Genomic DNA, 22,594 nt, shown 5'->3' on the forward strand with positions numbered 1-22,594 from the left:
ATATTACAGAGGCAATTCATTCTTCAAGGACAGCAGGCACTGAATTTGTAGATGAAACACTGAAATGTGAAGTTGTTTGCCAGTAGCAACCTCTTCATTAGTTACATATCTCTTTAATGTGGAATCATTATGATTTTTTTAATTCTGCAGAGATTGTGCTTATTAACTGATATTGGTGGATTGCCATGACAAATGTCTGAGTGGCCTTTTATGGTCGAAAGTTTCTGAAATAGATAGTTTTGTAATTATTGGTTTATACATTTTGTTTCATTGCTTACTGGAAGAATGGTTAAAGCTACAAATTTAAAACACATTCTAACATGTGGTGCTGTATTATACAAGGAATTTAATTTAATACAATCAGGAAGGTGAATCAAAGAACACATATATATATGCATGACCCTACTGTGCAAGGAGACTATGGTTTGTAAACAGCCCAAAGCTAAACTTAATCCTCCACTGGCCAGATGCATTTTCTTTGAAAATGGGTTTTAATGCCGATTCAATGAATGTGAGTTTCAAGGGCAAAGAAGTTTACTGCTCATGCTAAGTCTGTTTTCATTGTGAGATTGTATTGTGTGTTTAGCAAATGGCTATTAGTGCGTGTGTTATTTTATTTCAATGTCTGCAATCATTGTGGAAGTAAATAAGAAAGCAGTATGCACACTGACAGGCTTGAACAGTGCTTATGGTATCTGGAGAGAAATAGCTAAGCAGTGGAACACTGGAGTGGCTGGGGAGGGGGCTGATGTGTGTGTGTGGGGGTAGGAGGTTGCTGCAGGAGGGGCTGCTTTGGAGGGCCCCAATTTATTACCCTGCCTAATACCCCATTTGACTTTGATCTGGCTGTGAGTAAACTGGCCGTTGACCAACATGTGGTCAAGGTAGTAAGAAAATCATTCTATGTCACCCAACTTACAAATAAGGGCGTGGCATCCAGGTGCAAGGAAGTCATAGTGCCACTTTATTCAGCCCTTATCAGACCCATAATTGAGTGTAATACCCTGTTCAGCATATACCTGACCAAACACATGCAACAGTTGGAATGTCAACAAAGGATACTTATCAGGAAAATCCAGGTTATAATCCTATATGGATCACCTTAAAGCACTATCTGTATACTCTGTCTCCTACAGGTTACTGAGAGGTAATCTATGTCTGCCATACAAAGCATCCTTGGATCCAGCTCTAATGGAACTTTTGCAAATCCACAAAATGAACACCATCAGATCCACTAGATCTAAGGATTTAAATTTTGGTTTTGACATAAATAAGACATGTTGGCAAGACACATATGTGTCTCAGAGAATCCCATGCTCTGGAGCAGGCTTTCCATCATTGTGAAGCAAAGTCCATCCCTAACCCTATTTAAGAGTAATCTTGACTAATTAATGGGAAATTGGAAATTCATTCCTGGTCTGGTTCCCAAGTCTCTAATAAAGAGAGGCAGACAGTATTGTTCAAACTAATATACCACCTCATATAATCTCTACAAACTTCCTAACTAACATACACCCTCCTGATAAAAGCTCATGATACACAGGTACACGTTGGGTTGGATTGCACAGCTAGGCTTATAAAGGGGCTGGTGGTCATTGGCCTAGTATATAACTATGAACCTATGAAGTCAGATCTAAAGTCAATTACCTCTTATTCTGGGCCTAAAGATACCTCATTTCATCTCGCATCCTGCTAGGGTGGCCTTAGGCAAAGGTATTCTGTTGCACAACTAGAATATGGCCTACTCCTATTCACCTCTGCATTACAAAAAACACTACCACTTAATAATCTTTCTAATAAAATCTGCCATTTCATCACCTTCGGCGTGCACATCACTGTAACTCCATGGAAAAGGCAAATTGGCTTCTCATTCAAAGCAGAGTCAACCTCCTTTTTGGTTCCCTTCTCTTCAGACTCCTATGCCAATACACACCAGGTCCCCTAACAATGAAACTACATCCAACTCACACTACAAACTAAGAAGCCAATCCACTAACATCCCTTCTATTATAGCTTCATCCATTTAAATATCATTCTACAGACCACAGCTTTCCTCTTCTTGCAGTAAACTATGGCAATCTTTGCTACCTGATCTTACTGAAATCAGAGACTACATAACAGTTCAGACTTCAGTTCAAACAATACCTAATCAAGTGCATGTCAGACCATGTCACGTAACTCCTATGGTTGCTCTATTACATTCACCTCAGAAAAACGTGTCTATATCACATAATCGAATACATGAATATCGAACGCTCACATGAGCGAATATTCACATATTCGAAAATGGTATTGTGGGGAGCTGCACCCCACCACACCCCCTGCTAAATATATATTCCTACTTAGAGATTGCACTACAATGAGGAAAGGGCAAAAAAATCACAATCTTCACTGTACTACAAAAAAATTCATAAACTTTTTAGTACGTGAATATTCGCTCATGTGAGCGTCTGATATTCACGTATTCAATGATGTGATATAGACCCAGAAAAACTTGGTTGCTTAATCACCCATCTTCTCCAACTTATAAACTCATGCTTACTTCTTCACCATTTGCCTTATGTGTTCCCTGCTATAGATCTAATATCCATTTCTCCTGTTTTTAGTTGTACTGCTGCAGCTCTTAGTATTCACCAGTTTCTGCTGTCTTCCCTGCTAAAATTTCTCTCCTTACTTGCATGTACTATATACATTCTTCTGGATGGGCCACATTTATCTCACCTATAACACTTGTATTATGCACTGTATGCTTCTAGGCCTACTTCTTCTTAAACCTTCTTGTAAATATTTGTTTATTTTTACATTTCTGTTATATTATGTCACTATAGTGTATAATTTAGTCAAACATTTAATGCTACCTTACTGTTGTTATGATGTATATAACCTGGGCTGAGCCTGCAAATGGTCAAAATTTGATCAGTGCTCTACTCTGGTAACCAAAATTAGATAGATAGATAGATAGATAGATAGATAGATAGATAGATAGATAGATAGATAAAAAGGAAGACCATATCTGAGCTAGGCAATTAGAATTCCTTTACTTATTGCAGATTATGTTGTAAAGGAAAGATTATATAGTAATTTTATTTATTTATTTATGTATTTGCTAGAGAGGTAGGTGAACTGCACTTCAGGGGCTCTTTTTCAGTCTCTGTTGACTTATGGTAATAGCAAGAAGATAAAGACCCCCAGATTTATTAAAATCCATGTAGGCATAGTGTAGACCCTACACAGAGGGTACAGTGGCCGTGTACGTGGTTCCCCCTCGGTTGTGCACCACACATATTAATGATTAAGCATTGCTGAGGGAGAGACATGGAACACAGTTATTGAATCAGTGTAGGGAGTGTGTTACTAACTGTTTTCGCAGATGGGTAACACACCCCCTGCACTGCCAAAGTGCATTATATCAGTGTAGTTAAATTTATTTTTTTTTTATTTTTTTTTTGTGTTTGCACAATGCAGCATGGTCAGCAGTAATTAATATGTGCAGACATCTAAAAAGAGAAACTGGATGCATTTAATTATTAATTTAAAGGTTAAGTTTAAGCATAATTGAGCAGGTTTGCATGGCGCGGCACAGTGCTCAGCAGTGCTTAAAAATAGCTGAGAGGTATACCTAAAAGTATAGCAGCATTCTACAAATCCATGTAGCCAAATGGTTAGAGTGACAGCTGTAGGTGCAGGGTTTGAATACACAGAAGGGTTATTAAGCATTTATTTTCCAAATACAAATTATACCAATTATTTTTAAATCCTGATTTGCTGCGCTCAGCTAAGCTCTGTTAAACCCTGCTAAGCAATGCCAAACACTGCTTAAACAAGATCTGTTTTAGCACTGCTTGACAACACAGAACTTCACTTAGCTGGTTTGTGCACTGCTAAGCATTACTAAGCATTGCCAGTTTAAGCACTGCTTGGCTGAGCTGCACTAGTTTGCACAGTCCCAAGTGACATGCCGCATTTTTAAAAATTACCCAATGGCATGTAAGGATGGGAAAACAGGCTATATTAAGTGCAATAGGTGGGAATACTGCAGAATCCATTGGAGTTCAACCTGAAAGGATACTATGTCAGGTGTTGGAGAGGGTTCGCACTTTCAGGTGCAGCAGTGGGGCATTGAGGAGTCCAAGGTCATGGTTGGAATCCTAGTAAAAAAAACATGGAGACTCGCTCATGCAGGGTAGTTACTGGGACTCAGAGTGCAAAATGGAGGCCTGGGCCCAGCTGGTAAGGGACCTCACCAGTGCAATTGGTATCCCCCGCATAGGTGAGCAGTGTTGTCACCACCATGATGACCTGAAAAGATGAAAGGAGGCTCTATTGGGCACCTTGGTCCAAGAATTCTGAGCAGGCAATGTTCCACAAGTGTGTAAGTATGTTTACCCGTGTTTCACCGATATTTAACTTTGAATGTCTGCTAAACTGGTATGCATAATGGTGTGCTTCTCTCCCAACAGCTGCAGGTGAGAGCTCGCAATGTCAAGGCACATGCAAGGTGCCTTGCCAGGTTGTGCCTTGAGTGTGGTGAGTATGGATGTATCTTCCAATCTATAGTCATATAAGCAAGAAAGAGTAAAGTATTATCTGCCATTTAGTATATACAGCTTTGAGTGTATTGCAATGAATGTGGCCTGAGACCTGGACTGAAATAAGTGACTACTGCCAAATGTACTGCAATAAGCAGGAAAGAGTAAAGCATTAACCTCTATAAAGTAAATGAAATAAAGTTTATATTGCAATAACTGTGGAATTACAGCTGTATTGCAACACCTGCAGTACATTAACTGTTGTTCAATAAAAACTTGAAACTATAACAGTAAATACATGAAGGTATCTGTAATAAACTGCTGTGCAATACTTGTGTAATGAGAGCTGATATTTCAACCTAGTAACAATATCTTGTGTACACCTGCATTTTGTTTAGTAATGTATAGGTTACTTAGTATCTCTGCCAAGACTGCATTTAATACAGGTGTGTCCAACTGTCACTGCAGTGTATTATAACACTGTAGTAGTAGTACCAGGTCATATTGTGTTTTCAGGTGATCTCTAGGAAAATAAATCAGTCAATCAGGTCTCAGCAGTGACTCAGTAGCTCAGCTTGTTAGATGCTGTGTACAGAGTACATTTTGCTACACACAGACCAGGGTTTGAATCCAGCTGCAAGTACTAATAACTATTAGTGAATCAGATATGTTATGATAACAGATATTCTCTCCACAGGGACTACTAGTAAATGGATGAGGTAGCCCATATTGTGTGTAAATAATTGTTTGTTCAGATGTCACAGACTGTTAAAATCATTATCACAACTGTGCTATTTATGCATACAATAAAGGAAACAGGTTCAGTAACAACAAAATATAATAAAATAAAAGAAATAAAATGTGTAATTACAGATATCATTCTCTCCACAGGGGCACAGGTAAATGGGTGAAATAACTCATAGTATGTGTAAATAATTGCTTGTTCAGATGTCACAGACTGCTAAAATCATTATCACGGATGTGCAATTTATGCATACAATAAAGGAAACAGGTTCAATAATAACAAAATATAATAAAATAAAAGAAGTAAAATGTGTAATCAAGGTATGACTGTATTCCTGGAGTGTCTTGTAAAGGTTGATCCAGTTACTACATATGATGCACATGTTCCCTGTAGTCACTGCTATTAGGTACAAACCCCATGCCTGCCAAGCAAGTTATGATAGTTATGTACTCTCTGTACTGTATACATGCATGTCTCTCAAGTGTTGCGCTGTCATGGAAAGTAATTGCTGTTGCTTAAACCCTCTGTCACAGATGTGTTATCCACATGATTATATGTCAATATCAAATCAACAGTACATTAGTCCACAGTACTCCTTAGTAGTTATATAGGTCCACTTGATGTGCAAGTGTTCTTTGTAGTTGTGTACCTGCAGGTGTTACTCCTTGGCCCATAGTCTCCCATGCAGATAGCTTGAGAGGTCTGTATGTGCTACAGCAGCTATAGGGCACATTTACAAATAAAGAAAGAACAGACCTGTAGAGTAGGTAGCATTACTGTTGTCAACTATATAGGCCATGATGGTATTAATGGACTGTATTTCTCTCTCTTCCTGCCCCTTAGCTTCATATATTTATTATTGTCATATATTGGTTATGGTTTACTGTTAACATATCTTGTTCCATAAATGTTATTTTGGGCATGTGTTTTATTAATGTTATGTATTAGTATGGTTTCATATTAACATATCTTGTTGAATTACCTATTATGTGGCCTTATGCCATAGCAGTTACTGGCATGCTGTTAATATACTGAATTATCTGTTATTTATTGTTGTGTTTCACGTAATATGCATTTAACTGTAGTGGGGTTATTTCCAAAGTTCTGGCATGTTGTTATTACTAACAGTGGTTTTGGTCATAACTCACCTATGTTTATTGCTTTACCTCCATACCCACAGCACATCTGGGTAGGCCAATTCCTGCTGATCTGCCTACCCTACCTCAGCTGGCTGTGGCAGCAGGTACCAGCTTATCTGGGACCCAATCTGGTGGTGCCTCCTCAGTTGGCCCTGCACCACCTTTGGGTGGAACCATATCAGGAAACAGGGCCAGTCCCCCCTGGGAGCTGGGGCTGAGAAGGTGTTGTCATCCAAGATCAACTACCAGCCATGGTGTGAAAAATTGTTCATAGGAGCTATGAACATTGCCTGGGCCAGATTGAGGGCAGACTGGACAACTTGGGGAGCCTGAGGGCTCTGGTGCCCAGCTTCCAGCACAGCCACCTTCAGGGAACTGTAGAAGCAGTGTTGACTGCCCATAGGTGGGGATGTCAGTCACACAACTGCCGCCTGGAGGCACATGCACCTCTGATTCCACAACATCCTCCCAATCCAAGGTGTTTACCCCATCATGTGTCAAACACCACCCCTGTATGCTGTCTTGTCTGTCTTGTCTGTCTAAAAATGTACCCTCTCCTACCCAACTTACCTCCCCACATTTACCTGCATCCCTTCCCCAACATTACACTCTCTCTTCTAAAAAAAATGGGCACCTGTCCCACAAAAAAATATCACCCATACATAGCTCTCCATTTCGCAAACATGTCCACTGGACATAATGAATTAGGTCCAATTGGCTTGACAACACATGTCTGTTGTCCTCACCCCTCTTTCTGGGATTTGAGGGTCCATATTCATGTACAAAATCTGTAAAATTGCATAGCTGTTGCTGTACAAGAAAATGAGACCTATGGTCCTTTCCTATATCCATCCTGCACCTCCCTACCAGTCTTTCAGTATGTTTTTCCCCCTGCTTGCCCCCATTTCACCACTTTCCTATCACCCCCTTTTCTTTTCTTTTTTATTTTTAGAATGGGTTTGTGTGGACCTTCTCACAGTGTTAGGCACCTCTGCAAAATAATCACCTCTGCCACATCTTGAACCCAGGCCCCTGCCAACTACAGCACAGTGTTATGGCCCACTAGACCACTCAGTTCTGAGTTAAACAGGTGTTTCTAGCAGCATATATTGACTGCCACTGATAGACAGCAGGTATGTATAATGGGAAAAATGGCAGTGTACTTGGGACTGTGATCCAGACACTACACCAGTTCACAGCCAAATAAATAATAATGGATGCATGTGAAGCCTGGGATAATAGGAATACCTGTCAACTGCACAGACTGTTGCAGAATGTCCAGAGTTATGCCCCCTAGTTTTAGCCTGGTTTTCATAAAAACTTATGTTTCTGGCAAAGTAGTGGCAAGTCATTAAAGACTGAGGTTAGAAAATCATGACAGACATTTAAGTGTCACACTTCATACCCTTCAGAAAACACATGCTAATGCAAATCCTGTTATTCTATCAACATTCTAAATTTGTAAGAACAATATGCAAAGATTTTCCCTCATTTTGGACCTTTATCCCACTTGTATGTATGGCTTTGTCCAGAGTCCTTGCTGTAACAGGTTGAGAGGTATGATAGCAGGTAAGCATCCCCTTTCCTCAACATCTTTAAACACACCTGCTAAGGCAACAATGGCAAAATACATATGGCTACAACTGAGACCCTGCTGCACAACAACTGTCTTTAAAAGCCATGCACATAATGATAGATGCAGAGAACATATGTCACACATGGTAGGCATACATACATACATATATATATATATATATATATATATATATATATATATATATATATATCTTGCAAATACACATGCTGCCATACTGACTCATTAGCTCAGTCTGTTAAATACTTTGCATGCAATACAGTTTGCTGCCCACAGTCCTGGGTTAGAATCCAGTGTGTTGTACTTCAATTATGTTCTTGTGAATATAGCAAATAAGGACTGAGTCATTTAATTTTAACCCAAACAGGTTGCTGCTACTGAATTAACTGCTACCCATGTTTGCAAGTCAAAGGCCTGTAGGTAGGGATGCACTGGAAATATTTGTATAGCCTAACTATGTCACCTACCTCTCTATGATTGGTACTGTTACATAACAGATGTACCTTAAGCACATGCCTTGAATGGACTGTAAAGGGTACCCTCACCCTGGCTCTGCTATAACAGCAGAGCTGAAGCTGCTGCCTTAGTTACAATTACAGCTTGCTGTCCTGCAAAGTGTTCACACTTCCCCTATGTGTCCTAGGCTGCAGCTTGCAACATATGCAGCTGTATGTTAAGCTACCTGCTGCAGACCTACAATACTTTACAACCCCCTAGAACAAGGGATCCAGACAAAACCCATACATAAAGGGGTGGGGGGCAAAGGTCTAGCAACAGGGACATGTTTCACAGTTTGCCCTACAAAGATAGTGAGCTGACAGAATAGCAGCTACTGCATCAGCATGCATATTCTGATAGATATGACATCTGACACTCACATGTCTCTTCCCCATTATTGACCTCAACCCACAATGTTTAACACTGGAATGTCAAATAATCACAATGTCATGAGACAATGACCAAACATAGCATGCACAATTGTGGACATACCTCATAATTCTCAACAGTGGACAATATTTGTACCTACCCTCTATGATGCTGTAGTCTCCACACCTCACTAATGTCCATCTCAAAGACTAAAAAGGATGACATCACTCTTCTAGGTATGTAATACATGTCCTCATATAATGGAATGCAGATGGAAGGATGGAGGTATGGGAATAGGGATTACAACAGTAGGCCTGTAGTACATCTATGGGAATGACATGGTGGTGATACTCTGCTGTCCAACAGCTACAGGCATGCCTCTCAATTGTGCCTGCTTTGAATCTAATCACAGTTGTGGCCCTCTCACTTCCTCCTAAATGGTTGGCTTCTGTACGAAAACTAGTGGATTATGAGTTATACTGACAGCAAGTAAGAGTGGACAGCAGCTGTAATATCACATTATGTACTGTTATTCAGCTCCTCACAGTCTGTGAATGTCACACAGGAATAGTTCAGACATTGTAAAGGTGTCCCAGACTGCTCCTGATGTACTATGGCTAGGTCACTATTTTGTTTACATTTGTACCTCATTGTTTGAGAACTATGACTAACATACCTGGCAACCCCCTACAGCAGGAAATTATGTCATAGCCATTATTAGTGGGGAGACAAAGGCCCAACCTCAGTGACAGAGTGTACATATTGGCGAAACAAAGTAATACTATGAATAGACTAACAGATATTACTGTAGCATAAGGGTTTTCTGAGGGGTCTGGTGTGTAACAGCCAGATTCTCTATATTCTGACAACAACCATCAATTATTGGCTAACCATTTGTCAGACATCCACATGCTTGTAGCAAAAGGACCACATATATCAATCACACCTACACATTCTGCAAACATCTGTGTACTGGAGAGGTATGACACCTACAGAGAAGATATACTACAGCAGGTTTGCATTGCTGTCTGTCATTGTGGCACACTGGTATTGTTGGACTGTCCCCATATAGTTGTAATAACACACACCTATTTGTCTGACAGTGGCTGTATGACATAGTAGTGGGATTTTCCCCATAGGGGACACACCATAGTAGATGGCATTGATGGGTGTGGAGACATACAGCAAACTCTGTCATGGCACACAGGGACATAACCAGTATTGCTACTATGTTGGTGATAGCCACACAAGTAGTGTGTTGATAGATTGTGGGGTATGATATGTGAGGTAGCAGTGGATAGTGTAGGCCAGTTTGGTTGTGCAGGGTCTGTACATAGTGGATGTCCATGTATTTGATCCTATGATGTGTTCCCTCTTGTTGTCTTTCAGGAAGGATGTATCAAAGGAGGCACCCACCATTTTCAGCTGCTGAAAATAATGCTATCTTAGATGGCCTCAGACTGCATCATAAAAAGTCACCATCATCTTGAACAATGTGCAGCACTGTGGGCTGATCTCATCACAGCAGTCAACTAAATAGGGCTACAGGATAGGACCTATGAGCAGGTCCAACACCGGGCCACAGATTTAGTCAATGCTGCATGGCAAAGGGCTGCCGCTGTGGCCAGGGACTGTGCTGCCACCAGTGGAGGGACTGCAGCAAAACAACCACTCTCAGCCACAGAGGAATTTTTGGTAAACCTGAGATCAATCACCAACTCCAAAGCATCCATCACCCCATACATCCTAGAGGTGGGTGCCACAGCATCCACATCAGTGGAGCATCCAAGTAAGCTTCCTGTGTTCATCACTGTAATACTGTATCAGTCATTGTGGCAGCTTCTGCATAACAGTACATGGGTGTCAGGTCTATCTGCATTGGGAGGGGGCTTTGGTTTAATGCACAGTTGTGTACACATACTAAGAATGTCAGCAATGTAGGCAGCATCACACTAGTTACTGTACATGTTGATATACACACATATTACCCTTTAACAATGCCACATTTGGTATTGATGACAATACCTCTCCCTCACATTTTATAGGTCCATTCAGGTGTGGCCAGAGTCCAAGGTCCTGTACCTGGTAAGTGTGATACTGTTGTTTTATTGATCATATATACCCTAAGAATGTTAAGGGCTGCCATTTTGACTTAGACACAACTGTTATGCTAAGCCAGAGTAGACTAGGTTGTATGTTCAATTCTGGATCAGTTAACTGGAGTGCATTGAATAGGTAATCACTGTAGTGTATTTGCAGGAACATTAACACATTTGTACTTAATTTTGTGAAGGACTATGCAGCCTGCTCTACAGGAGGCAATCACTCACAGATGCCTGCTCACACACAATATGGTGATGGCACATATCTGAGGCAGTCATACTATAACTGGCATAGTATGGCCAGGAAGGGCACACCGTGTTTTAGGTGCAGGTACAGATACACTGACATATTGCTTATCTCACAGGTGTATCATACTGGCAACATTAACCGGATGTAGCTGCAGTGCATATTGTAAAGGACCTGTCTTGTCAGTGTATGTTGTTGTGTGTTTATGTGTTGTGCATGGGATCAGAAATAAGATGTGGTATGCGTATTGCAGTTGCAGATCCTCATCTGTATGTGTCTGTGTGGATTACCATACATAATAGTGCAGGTAGTAATGTACTTATTTTGTCTTCCACCTCACAGGTGAACATAAGGGTTGGAGTCTGTCCCCCTCACAACCTTATGTCAGTGTCTCATTAGACTCTGATGATGATGGTGGCCATAGTGAGGCACAGGTGGGGTTTTTGGGGGCTGAATCTATCCCATGGGATAACATCCCACTTCCTCCCTCATTGTCCCCGCACGCAGACAGTATGCCCACACATACCCAGTCCCCTGAGGTCACAGATATCGGACAGTCAGAGTGTGGCAACATCAAACAGGACAGTGTGGAAACTATGGCATCAGTGAGTGTAGACACTGGCCATAGCCAGAGAGTTGGTGAGGTCCCACACAGGCAGATTGACAGGGGTTCTTGGAGGAGGACTGCTGCCCATCCAGCACCTGTCACAGGTGTCACATCATGGGTCACTCAACGCATGTTTCAGTCCATCATAAAGGAACAGGCATGTTCCAGACACAACATGAGATGGATGCTCAGGATTATGGATGCAGCACAGTCTGACATCCATGACTTCCTCCACTGCATTGGTGACATCATGGATCAATTCACTGATGTAGTGGACAGACAGTGGGCTGAGACAGTGTCAGTCTTTCATTGTACATTGTCTGTGCTGGAACATCTGGTTAGAGTAGGGCATTGGACACTTGGATGTAGGTCAGCAACATCATCTGCTGAGAGTCCACATCGCCATGCACACTCATGCTTCCATAGTGGCAGTACCTCCAGCACCACAGAAGGGAGTGTGCTGTCCACACTACGACATGGCAGGCCATGGGCACATGGTCCTGAGTGGTCCCATGGGGGACATGGGCCCAGCAGTCACTGTTAGCTAGTAGCACCGCATCTGACCCTGGGCATGGTGGTGCCAGTGTCACTCCTGGCAGAGCAAGTTCCCATGTTCATGGCCAGAGATGGCGAACTCTCCTCTCACATGTACAGTCCACAGCTGTCCAACATAAACACATGTAGGGCTAGTACTAAGCTTGACTGTGTACATGCACACACTGAAACATCACTGTCACATGCAGGTTAGCAACAAACACACATGGCACCTCTCCATGGCCCACATAACCAGCACCCCTTCCTGACTCACACACATGCTGTCAATTGTTTGACACAGCCTAGGCCTCTGGTACTCCCACATCACACCCTGTGCATGTGATGATACCTGTGCCACATCCCTGTCATCCATGTCATCAATGCAGGGACATGCAAGTATGTGTCTGATGCGCAGGTTGACTATATTACTTAACATGTAGGTTTTGTAGTGCAGAGGTGTTTGGCCATGCAAGCTGTTGTGGGCATGACAGGTGCTGTATGCTGGCATGTGTCATGAGTACACATCAAAGTTTGTGTACCTTTGTTGCATGATGTTAAACTGCCAGTAGTGTTGCAGACTAACAGATGTCTCACATAACTGTGTATGTTGCTGTTCCAGGGTTCTGAGTGACTGAGCTATGGAGATTTGGCACCAATATAGTGGCACAGGATGGCATGACAGCAGAGCAGAAATAGGACTTCAGCAAGATACTGCTGTATATATGCATGATTACCTGGGAGCATATGTGTAAAACAGTGTCTCATGGAAAATGGGGGCAGTTGGGGTAATCATGCATGCATACCCTGTGACAAGGCCTGCTATCCTTGATATCTTTCACCTAAGTGTTCTGTACATACAAATATAGGTGGTGGTGTATAGCATTTATGCCTAGGTAAATGTGGGATATTTAGGGCCAATAGCTAGTCACAGGGCAGTAAAATGCATGACTATTGCACACCCATATGCGTACTGCTGCATGGGAATATATTTGTGTATGACATACAGCTGTCTGTTGTGAGATTAGAACCCCTACCTATTTAGTAGTAAACTCTACAGCACTAACTACTTATCACATGCGCCACAGAGTACATCTGGTGTTAGATTGTCAGCCAGTGTGGTTAAGGTGGATGACATCAGCAGGCCTTGTAAAGGAGGCCAATGGGGATGTTGTCAGGGAGTCACAGGGCCTTAAAATGTATAACTAATATACAAAGACAGGCATGTGTACACTGCTGCAAGGGGATATATTCATACACACACAAACACAGAGTTGCCTGTTTTGAGATTAAGACCCCTACTTATCTATTAGGTATATATTATCGCACTATGTGCTTATGGCATGCATCACAGAGCTTCTCTGTTGTTAGACTCTCAGCCAGTGCTGTTAAGGTGGATGACATCAGCAGGCCTTGTAAAGGAGGTCAATGAGAAGGTTGGCAGGGAGTCACAGGGCCTTAAAATGTGTAACCATTGCAGAGTTAAGTGATACAGGCATGTGTATACTGCTGCAAGGGGATATGTTTATACATACACAGAGATGTCTGTTATGAGATTAGAACCCAACCTATCTAATAATATACACTATTGCACTTTGTGCTTATCGCATGTGCCACAGAACTTATCTGTCATTTGATTATCAGCCAGTGCTATTAAGGTGGATGACATTAGCAGGTGTTGACAGGGAGGCCAATGTTTCAGGGGAAGCTAATCACAGGGCCATAAAATGATTAATCATTGCACAGACATAGGCCAGATATCATGTCTGTATTGCTATCAAGGAAATATTGACACACACACAAGATGACAAGTGAGATTAGAACTCCATCTACCTACTATTACAGACTATAGCTTTTAGTATTTACTGCACATGCCATGGGTTAAATTCATTGTACATATGGCTGTAGTTGCAGTACTTGTGGATGACACAAAGTGGCCTTGTATTACACAGCATCTGTGGCCTGCAGAGTGAACCTGCTTTATGCTGTTAGTCTATTTACTGTCCTAGCAGTGGGGTACCTGTTATAGGTTCATAGGTTCACAGGACGATACTAGCCTATTGGCCCAGAGGCCCTTATGAGCCTAGCCAAGAATTTCTCCCATGTTCTCACAAAGTCAGCACCTGTTTTCCCTGTCCAGCAGGGACACAAGTGGGATCCCAGGGGTATATTTTCTATTTCTCATCCAGTCGTCCAGGTTTCTCTTGAAGATGGTTTGTGAGGTACTCTGCTTGACATGGAGAGGGAGTCTATTCCACAGATGGGTGAGTCATTGGGACACAAATCTATCCCGCCAACAAGTTCTATTAATGTTTTTGAACCACATCAAAAAAGACAAGGAAATCCACTGATCCATGCATCCCCCTCATTTGATCAGTTCACTGCCATATGGTGAATTTAAAATAATTTCTACCAACACTTCTGAAATAAATTTAAAAGAAAAGAATTTGGAAGAGACATTCACCAGATTACAGAAAATAGAGTATAGTGAACATATATTAATAAAGGCTAAAAATAAAGTTGCACATACTAGTGATATGAGAGGTAGGAATGAATGTTATCCACATGGCAATAGAATTGGAAATGTTGAACAACAAGAAGGGATGGAAGAAAGGTTATTTTTTGTTACCAGATATTCTAATTTTTCTCCTATTTTGGAGAACATAGTGAGGCAAGCTTGGGAAATAGTGAGTCATGACACTTCCACTGGATGCTTGTTTTCTAAGCATATAACCTTTTCCTATGGCAGATATTGTAATTTAAAAGAATTATTGAATAAAAAAAGTTCAAAATACAAAAGGTTGGAAAATAATTTATTTTTTTTTTTAGTATTCTTGCACGTCCCACGTCTTTAGGTGGTAATTTTAAACATCAGTTGAACAGACTGGAAAGTCGTATGATAATTTTCATACTTTACATCTCAGGGAATGAATTTGGAAAATAATTTAAATATTTAGTACAGCTTAGTAATACATTTGTACTAAAGTTAATAAAGGTTACAAAATTAAAATTAAGTTTAAAAGAATGTAATAAATTCTGTTAGGAAATTGCACTTAGTGTTTGCATTTATATTTGATGTATTTATAATGAATGTATTTAATTTAGTGTGAAAATATATGGATGTACATTTGTACACTTTATATGCATATATGCATATGTATATATATATATATATATATATATATATATATATATATATATATATATATATACATATATATACATATATATATATATATATATATAAATATATAGACAGATATAGATCTATAGATATATATATATATATATATATATATATATATACACATATAGATATAGATCTATATCTATATATCTATATAGATCTATATCTATATCTATATATATATATATATATACATATATATATATATATATATATATATATATATATATATATATGTTCATAGGTTCATAGGCTGGTACTAGGCTATCAGCCGTAGGGCCTATACAATCCTAGCCATAACAATTCCCTGGCTATTTCTTCCCACACTATTTACTTCCCTGGACCCCTGTCTAGCAGGGCGACTGACGTGTTCCCCGGGGTGAATTTCCTTTCTCCCATCCAATCATCAAGGTTCCTTCTGAAGAGGGCCAAATAGGCATTCTGCTTGACATGTATGGGCAATCTATTCCAGAGTCTGGGGAGTCTCTGGGTCAGGAACCTATCCCTCCAGCATGTTTTGTTTATTGTGATGACAAGGTTTAGATCCCTGGAGTGTGTGGCTCTGAGGGATTGGGATTTCTTTAAGTGTAGCATGTCCAAAAGCTCTGGGTTTGGTATGGCCTTGTATGTTAAGCAGAGATCGCCTCTGAGTAGACGATATGCGACAGAGTATTGCTGGAGTTTTTTAAGGTGGTCAGTGTAGGGCATCTGCTTTAGGCCTGTGATTCTTTTAGTGAGGTATTTCTGCGTCCTTTCCAGTTGTTGCAGATATCTTGAGAGGTACATACCAAATGGGGTGTTGTATTCTATAATGGGTCTAATGAGGGATGAGTACAGTGGGACAATGACCTCCTTTTTTCTTGGTGAAAAACATTTAGTGATGAGGTGTGCCACACAGAAGGATTTCCTGACTGTTGTGGCAATGTGATTATCGAAGGTGAGACCACTGTCCACCTGTGTCCCTAAGTCTCTTATCCCACTTTTGGTGTTTAGTGTACTGCCACCTATATGATAATTCATGGGTACATGTTTTTTTCCCAAAGGGGATAACTATACATTTCTTGGCATTGAGCTTGAGCCCATGGCTCTGGCACCAAGCCTCTGTTTCTGGTAGGCCCTTTTGTAGAGTATCCACATCATTTAGGGATTCAATAATGGCTCCCAGTTTGCAGTCATCTGCGAACTTTGTTAGCCAGAGTCCTTTAGTTTTGGCCTGTACTTCAAAGAAGTAGATGCCAAACAAGAGCAGTCCCAAGACTGAACCCAGAGGTACTCCACTTGTCACTTGTCTGGAGCTGGATTTGGAGTCGGCTACTTTTACAGTGTGGGTTTTATCAGAAAGCCAGTTAGCAACCCATTGGGTGACGTAGGGATTATTGCCCAGCTTAGTAAGTTTATCTATGATTCCAGAGTGGGGGATGGTGTCAAAGACCTTGGCACGGTCTAGATACCTGTGTGGACCACCTTACCCTTGTCCATGGCTCTGGAGACTGATTCGAAGAAGTCAATCAGGTTCAGGAGACAATATCGGCCCTTCACAAACCCAAACTGGGTGGGGTCCTGTGTTTGAAGGTTGCCAATGTCTTTGTTTATAAGTTCCATGATAATACGCTCCATGGCCTTGCAGATAAGGCTCATCAGACTGATGGGACGGTAGTTTCCGGGATCCAAGGTGGATCCCCCCTTGTGGAGTGGGATAACTGTAGCTCTGCGCCACTCAGTGGGCATGAAACCTGAGGTGAGGCTATGATTAAACATGACACTTAGGTGAGGTGCCAGTTCATATTGTAGTTCATGTAGTATACAGCCCGGGATGTCATCTGGTCCCATGGATGCTGTATTCTTAGCTTTGGAGAATGCGTTTTTCACCTGTGTGGCCATTATTACCAGAATTTGGCAATCTTCCGGTATTGAGATGGGCCATTTAGGGGGTGACGGGGGGCTGAAGGTGGCACTGAATCAATCTGCTGGGATATTGGCAATATCCTTGGGATCAGTATATTTAATGCCATTCTGTTTTAGCTCAGAGCAGATCTGAGCATTGCCATTTAGATTCTTGACATAGTTATAGAATGCCTTGTGATTGCCTTTGGAATTTTTGGCAATTTTATTTTTGTGTTCGTATATTTATATATTAACAGAGTCATTTATCTCTATAATAAAAGTATTATAGTTGTATGTATATATTGTTATGAATGAATTTTTATTTAACAGGGGTATTGTTCACAGGTTGAACAGCATTTCTTTTCAATGTGTTTGCTATTTTAAAAAAATGGTTTTGTGGTGAAGTATTCACCTAAGGATGTAATTAATGTAATTGGGAAAGTTTAATTGATTTATTGTTGCTTAAGATTGGTATATAAAGGGACATATTTGGAATTTGAAAATGTTCCAACAGAAGGCAAGAAGCCGAGTTACCAGAACGGATGTAATAAAGAACAGCATGTCTTGTCAGTGGATTTCCTTGTCTTTTTTTGATGTGGTTCAAAAATTTGGCAATTTTATATTTTTGTGAAGAGACTTTTTCATTTGGGACATGGAAACTACTGTGACCATGGTAACTACAGCCAGTTATTCCTTTAAAGATTCTTTAGTTGATCGTGAACATAGATTTGCTACCATGGACCCTTGGGGGTCAACATTTGAAAATAATGAAGGTGAAAGGTTTTCTGCATTAGAAAGATTAATGACCAGGGAAATCACTATCTTTTATGATAGTAAACTGTTAGAAAAATATATCTCTTTGGATATTACTCCTCGGGGGCTTCACATAGACCAGCTGCCGGCCGGTAGTTTTACTGAGGGGGAAGGTGATCTTTTGGCCTAGTGGAGGCAGGCCTCATTACAGTGTACCATCACCTGGGTGCAGGTCCTGATTAAGAGGAACGCTCGAAATATGGAGAAACTACAGGGGGAGATTTTGACATTACAGGAAGCACTTCAAAAAGAAATTCCTGGTCAAAGGTACAAACAACTTATTGAACAGATCAATTCTAATGTGCAGAAAGTTGAAAAAAATATTATTAAAAGAAAAAAACAAAAACTAAATAGAGACATTAAAGACTTTCAAAATTGTACAATTTACATCTGTTCACCAAGGGGTATGCCAGTAATTATCAGAGAAGCAGAAGGAATGGCTCTGGGGTCTGTGATTCATCTGTCTCATCGGGTGAACAAATTTTGGGAAGAAAGAGTGTTTCCTTCAAAGAGGTTAGTTCACAAGAGACTTTGGAAACAAAAAATGATACAGAAGGGCACAGACAAACCCAACAGCAGTTAAAAATCAAGACGACAAGGGGGAGAGCTGACGGAAAGAACAGAAGGAAGTAAAACAATTTTGTTCGAATGAATGTGTAAGTAATACGTTCTTTATTGACTTTAATGACTCAAAAGGTTATTCTTCTTCTCACTATGTGGTGAAATAAGTCAATAATGTAATTTGTGAACAAAATGTGTTTGTTTTAAATTCAGTGGCATCTGAAGGAATGCATGAAGCAATACATGGGACGGGGAAATGTTAAATGTAGATGTTAAGCATTCAGACAATGCTATTATTGTTCACAATGTTACTAAGTGAATCTTCTTCTTTTGGCTTTTCCTGGTTAGGGGTCACCACAGTGGATCACCTGTCTGCTTATGATTGGCAGTGGAGTTTTACAGTGTTGAGTTGCCAGCCTGATGCCCAACCTTCCACAGAAGGAACACACATGCATGCACACACACATGCCTAGGGACAATTTAGATTGTCCAATCCACCTACAGCATGTCTTTGGGATGAAACCGGAGTATACGGAGGAAACCCACACGACCACAAAGAGGACATGTCGACTCCACACAGAAGACACCACAGCAGAGAATCGAACCAGAAAACCTTTTGCTGTGAGGTGGCAACGCTAACCACTGCACCACCATGGCCACCCAATGTTACTGAAGTGAATAATATGAATTTAATTCAACATAATTCTTTGAGTCAGGAGATGTATGAAAAAGCTCAAGAACTTGAAGAAAATGCATTGCAATGTATTTCTACTAACAATAATACTGTAACTGTTTATTATAATGTCTGTGATACAGTGGGGGTTAATAATGTTTTGAAAGTAATTCAAAAAGTAGGTTTGGACATTGAAAAGATTGGAGAGGCTTTTGATGTTTCAGATGCTTCAGTGTATGAAGAAAATATTGTGGATGTAATTCAGAATGTAGATTTGAACACTGAAATGTTTGTGGAAATGTTAGAAGCTTCGGAAACTTCAGAAGCTTTAGCATTTTTAGATCAAAATGCATTCATGGATAATGAAATGTTTGATGGATTTGAAGAGAATGCTTTGAAAATCCTTAATTTTACTGACACTGTGATCTCAGACTTTGCTAGCAAGGTATTGCTTAAATGTGCAAAATTTGTACCTACCAGAATTCCATCTCTGGCCGATGTGATTATTGATGTTAAAAAATTCTGCCGTAAATTGAACCTTAAGAGTATTTTTTTCAAAAATCAGATGTACCTCTTACTGATGGGGGATGTAAATGACATGGAATCTTCTGATGAAGATCAGTTATTAAATCTCAGTATTTATGACAATGAAATATATGAGGCATGTATAAACTTGGATGAAGAGGATTTATATGGTTATTCAAGAAATAATAATACATCTGAACTTTTCTTTACTGGATATGGTTGTTTAGAAATGCCCAAATTTAAATCATATAGTAATTTCATGCCGCCCAAAAGTAGTCCAGCCATAAACATTTTTGAAAATCTAGTGTGTAAAAAAGTGGAAAATGCTTATGCCCAGTTTATTAGGAGTTTTGAATCATATAATTTAACCAAGGAAGAATGTATGGCTTTACAAGAACCTAGATGTAATTTGAATGAGATAGTATATAAAACTGCTGACAAAGGAGGCAATTGGGTAGTCATGAGTATGTTGCAATATGATGAAATGGTTTCTAACATAATATCTGAGGGGGGATATTATGTTGAATTGCAATATAATCTGTTACATAGATTTGAAACTGAGTTGCAAGATATATTGGAACATGGTGAAAGGCTTGGTTTCTTAAAACATAAAGATGTACAAAAACTGATGGTCAGAACGCCTAGGCACCCATTTATGTACGCCATTCCTAAAGTCCATAAAAGCATGCCAAAGCCACCCAGAAGACTTTTTATTTCTGGGATCAGTTCTTTCCTTGAAAATGTTAATATATTTTTGGATTTTCATTTCAAGAAACAGCTGGCCACAATTCCATCACATGTTAAGAATACCCAACAAGTTTGTCAGGAACTGTTAAATTTGAAATGGGAAGAAGATTATTTTTGAGTAACAGTAGATGTCAATGCATTATACTCCAATATTATGATTAGATGGGGTATGGAAGCAATGGCTAAAAAACTGGGAGAAGGGCCATGTTCCACATTATTGTTAACTTTGCTTGAATATTGTCTCACATATAATTATTTTACATGGAAAAAGAAATTATTTTTGCAAACTAAGGGAACTGCGATGGGGGCAGCTTTTGCCCCCTTCGTATGCCATAGTTTATATGGGAGAATTTGAAAATCAGTTTATGGTACGACAGGATTACTTTGTGAGGAATGTAGTATACTACAAGAGATACATAGATTTATTATTTATATGTAAAGGTGAACAGGCAGAGTTTGTAAATTTTATGGAAATCTTACACAATAATTCACATGGGTTGAAATTTACTTGGGAAATTTGTATGGAAAGCATTTCATTTTTGGATGTCACGCTTTATGCTGATGAAGTCAAAAAGGTACAGCACAAGCCTTAGAGAAAGCCCACTGCAGTCAATAATTTCTTACATACAACTAGCATGCATCCCCCTCATTTGATCAGTTCACTGCCATATGGTGAATTTAAAAGACTTTCTACCAACACTTTTGAAGTAAATGTAAAAGAAAAGAATTTGGAAGAGACATTCACCAGATTACAGAAAAGAGGGTATAGTGAACATATATTAATAAAGGCTAAAAATAATGTTAAAAATACTGGTGATATGAGAGGTAGGAATGAATGTTATCCACAAGGCAATAGAACTGGAAATGTTGAACAACATGAAGGGATGGAAGAAAGCTTATTTTTTTGTTACCATATATTCTAATTTTTCTCTGATTTTGGAGAACATAGTGAGGCAAGCTTGGGAAATAGTGAGTCATGACACTTCCATTGGATGCTTGTTTTCTTAGCATATAACCTTTTCCTATGGCAGATATTGTAATTTAAAAGAATTATTAAATAAAGAAAGTTTAAAATCTAGATATTCTGATGCCATGGGGAAGAGAGTAGGATCTTATGGCTGTGGAAGATGTTCAGTCTGTCATAGGGTTAAAAAATGTAGATGGTACAAAGATTAATGACAGACTGTATAGGGCTAATGAATACTGTAACTGTGATAGTTGTGGAGTGATTTACATCATATGATGTAACTGTGACCCTATTTTTTGGTACATTGGTCAAACCATGAGGAAGGTCAAAGTGCGTATTATGGAACATTTAGGGAATGTGAGAAGGAAAAAACCTGAAAGTCCAGTAGCCATGCACTTCTTGTCAAAACACAAAGGGTTGGAAAATAATTTATTTTTTAGTATTCTTGCATGTCCCACATCTTTAGGTGGTAATTTTAAACATCAGTTGAACAGACTGGAAAGTCGTATGATTATTAATTTTCATACTTTACATCCCCAGGGAATGTTGTTGTGTTGTTGTTGTTGTGTCTTTCGGCTTTTCCCGGTTAGGGGTCGCCACAGCAGAACTCCGGTCCACAAATGATTGGCAGTAGATTTTGACGTGCCGACTTGCCAGGTCTGACACACAACCTTCAATGAAGGTACGCCCATTCACGCATGTCTCCACACAGAAGACGCTCTAGCTGAGAATTGAACCGGACAGCGTCTAACTATGAGACGACAATGCTACCGCAGCATCACCACGAATTTGGAAAATAATTTAAATATTTAATACAGCTTAGTAATACATTTGAACTAAAGTTAATAAAGGTTACAAAATTAAAATTAAGTTTAA

The 22,594-nt window shown here is 39.8% G+C and overlaps 1 protein-coding gene across 1 annotated transcript in view; it reads left to right on the forward strand.

The window, feature by feature from the left end:
- LOC122815832 (endonuclease domain-containing 1 protein-like) overlaps positions 1-22,594 on the forward strand; it is a 164,054-nt gene that overhangs the window by 128,920 nt on the left and 12,540 nt on the right. The window lies entirely within an intron of this gene.

The sequence above is a fragment of the Protopterus annectens genome, chromosome 11.part0 (assembly GCF_019279795.1).
Source record: "Protopterus annectens isolate FY-2018-M chromosome 11.part0, PAN1.0, whole genome shotgun sequence".
Lineage (NCBI taxonomy): Eukaryota > Metazoa > Chordata > Ceratodontiformes > Protopteridae > Protopterus > Protopterus annectens.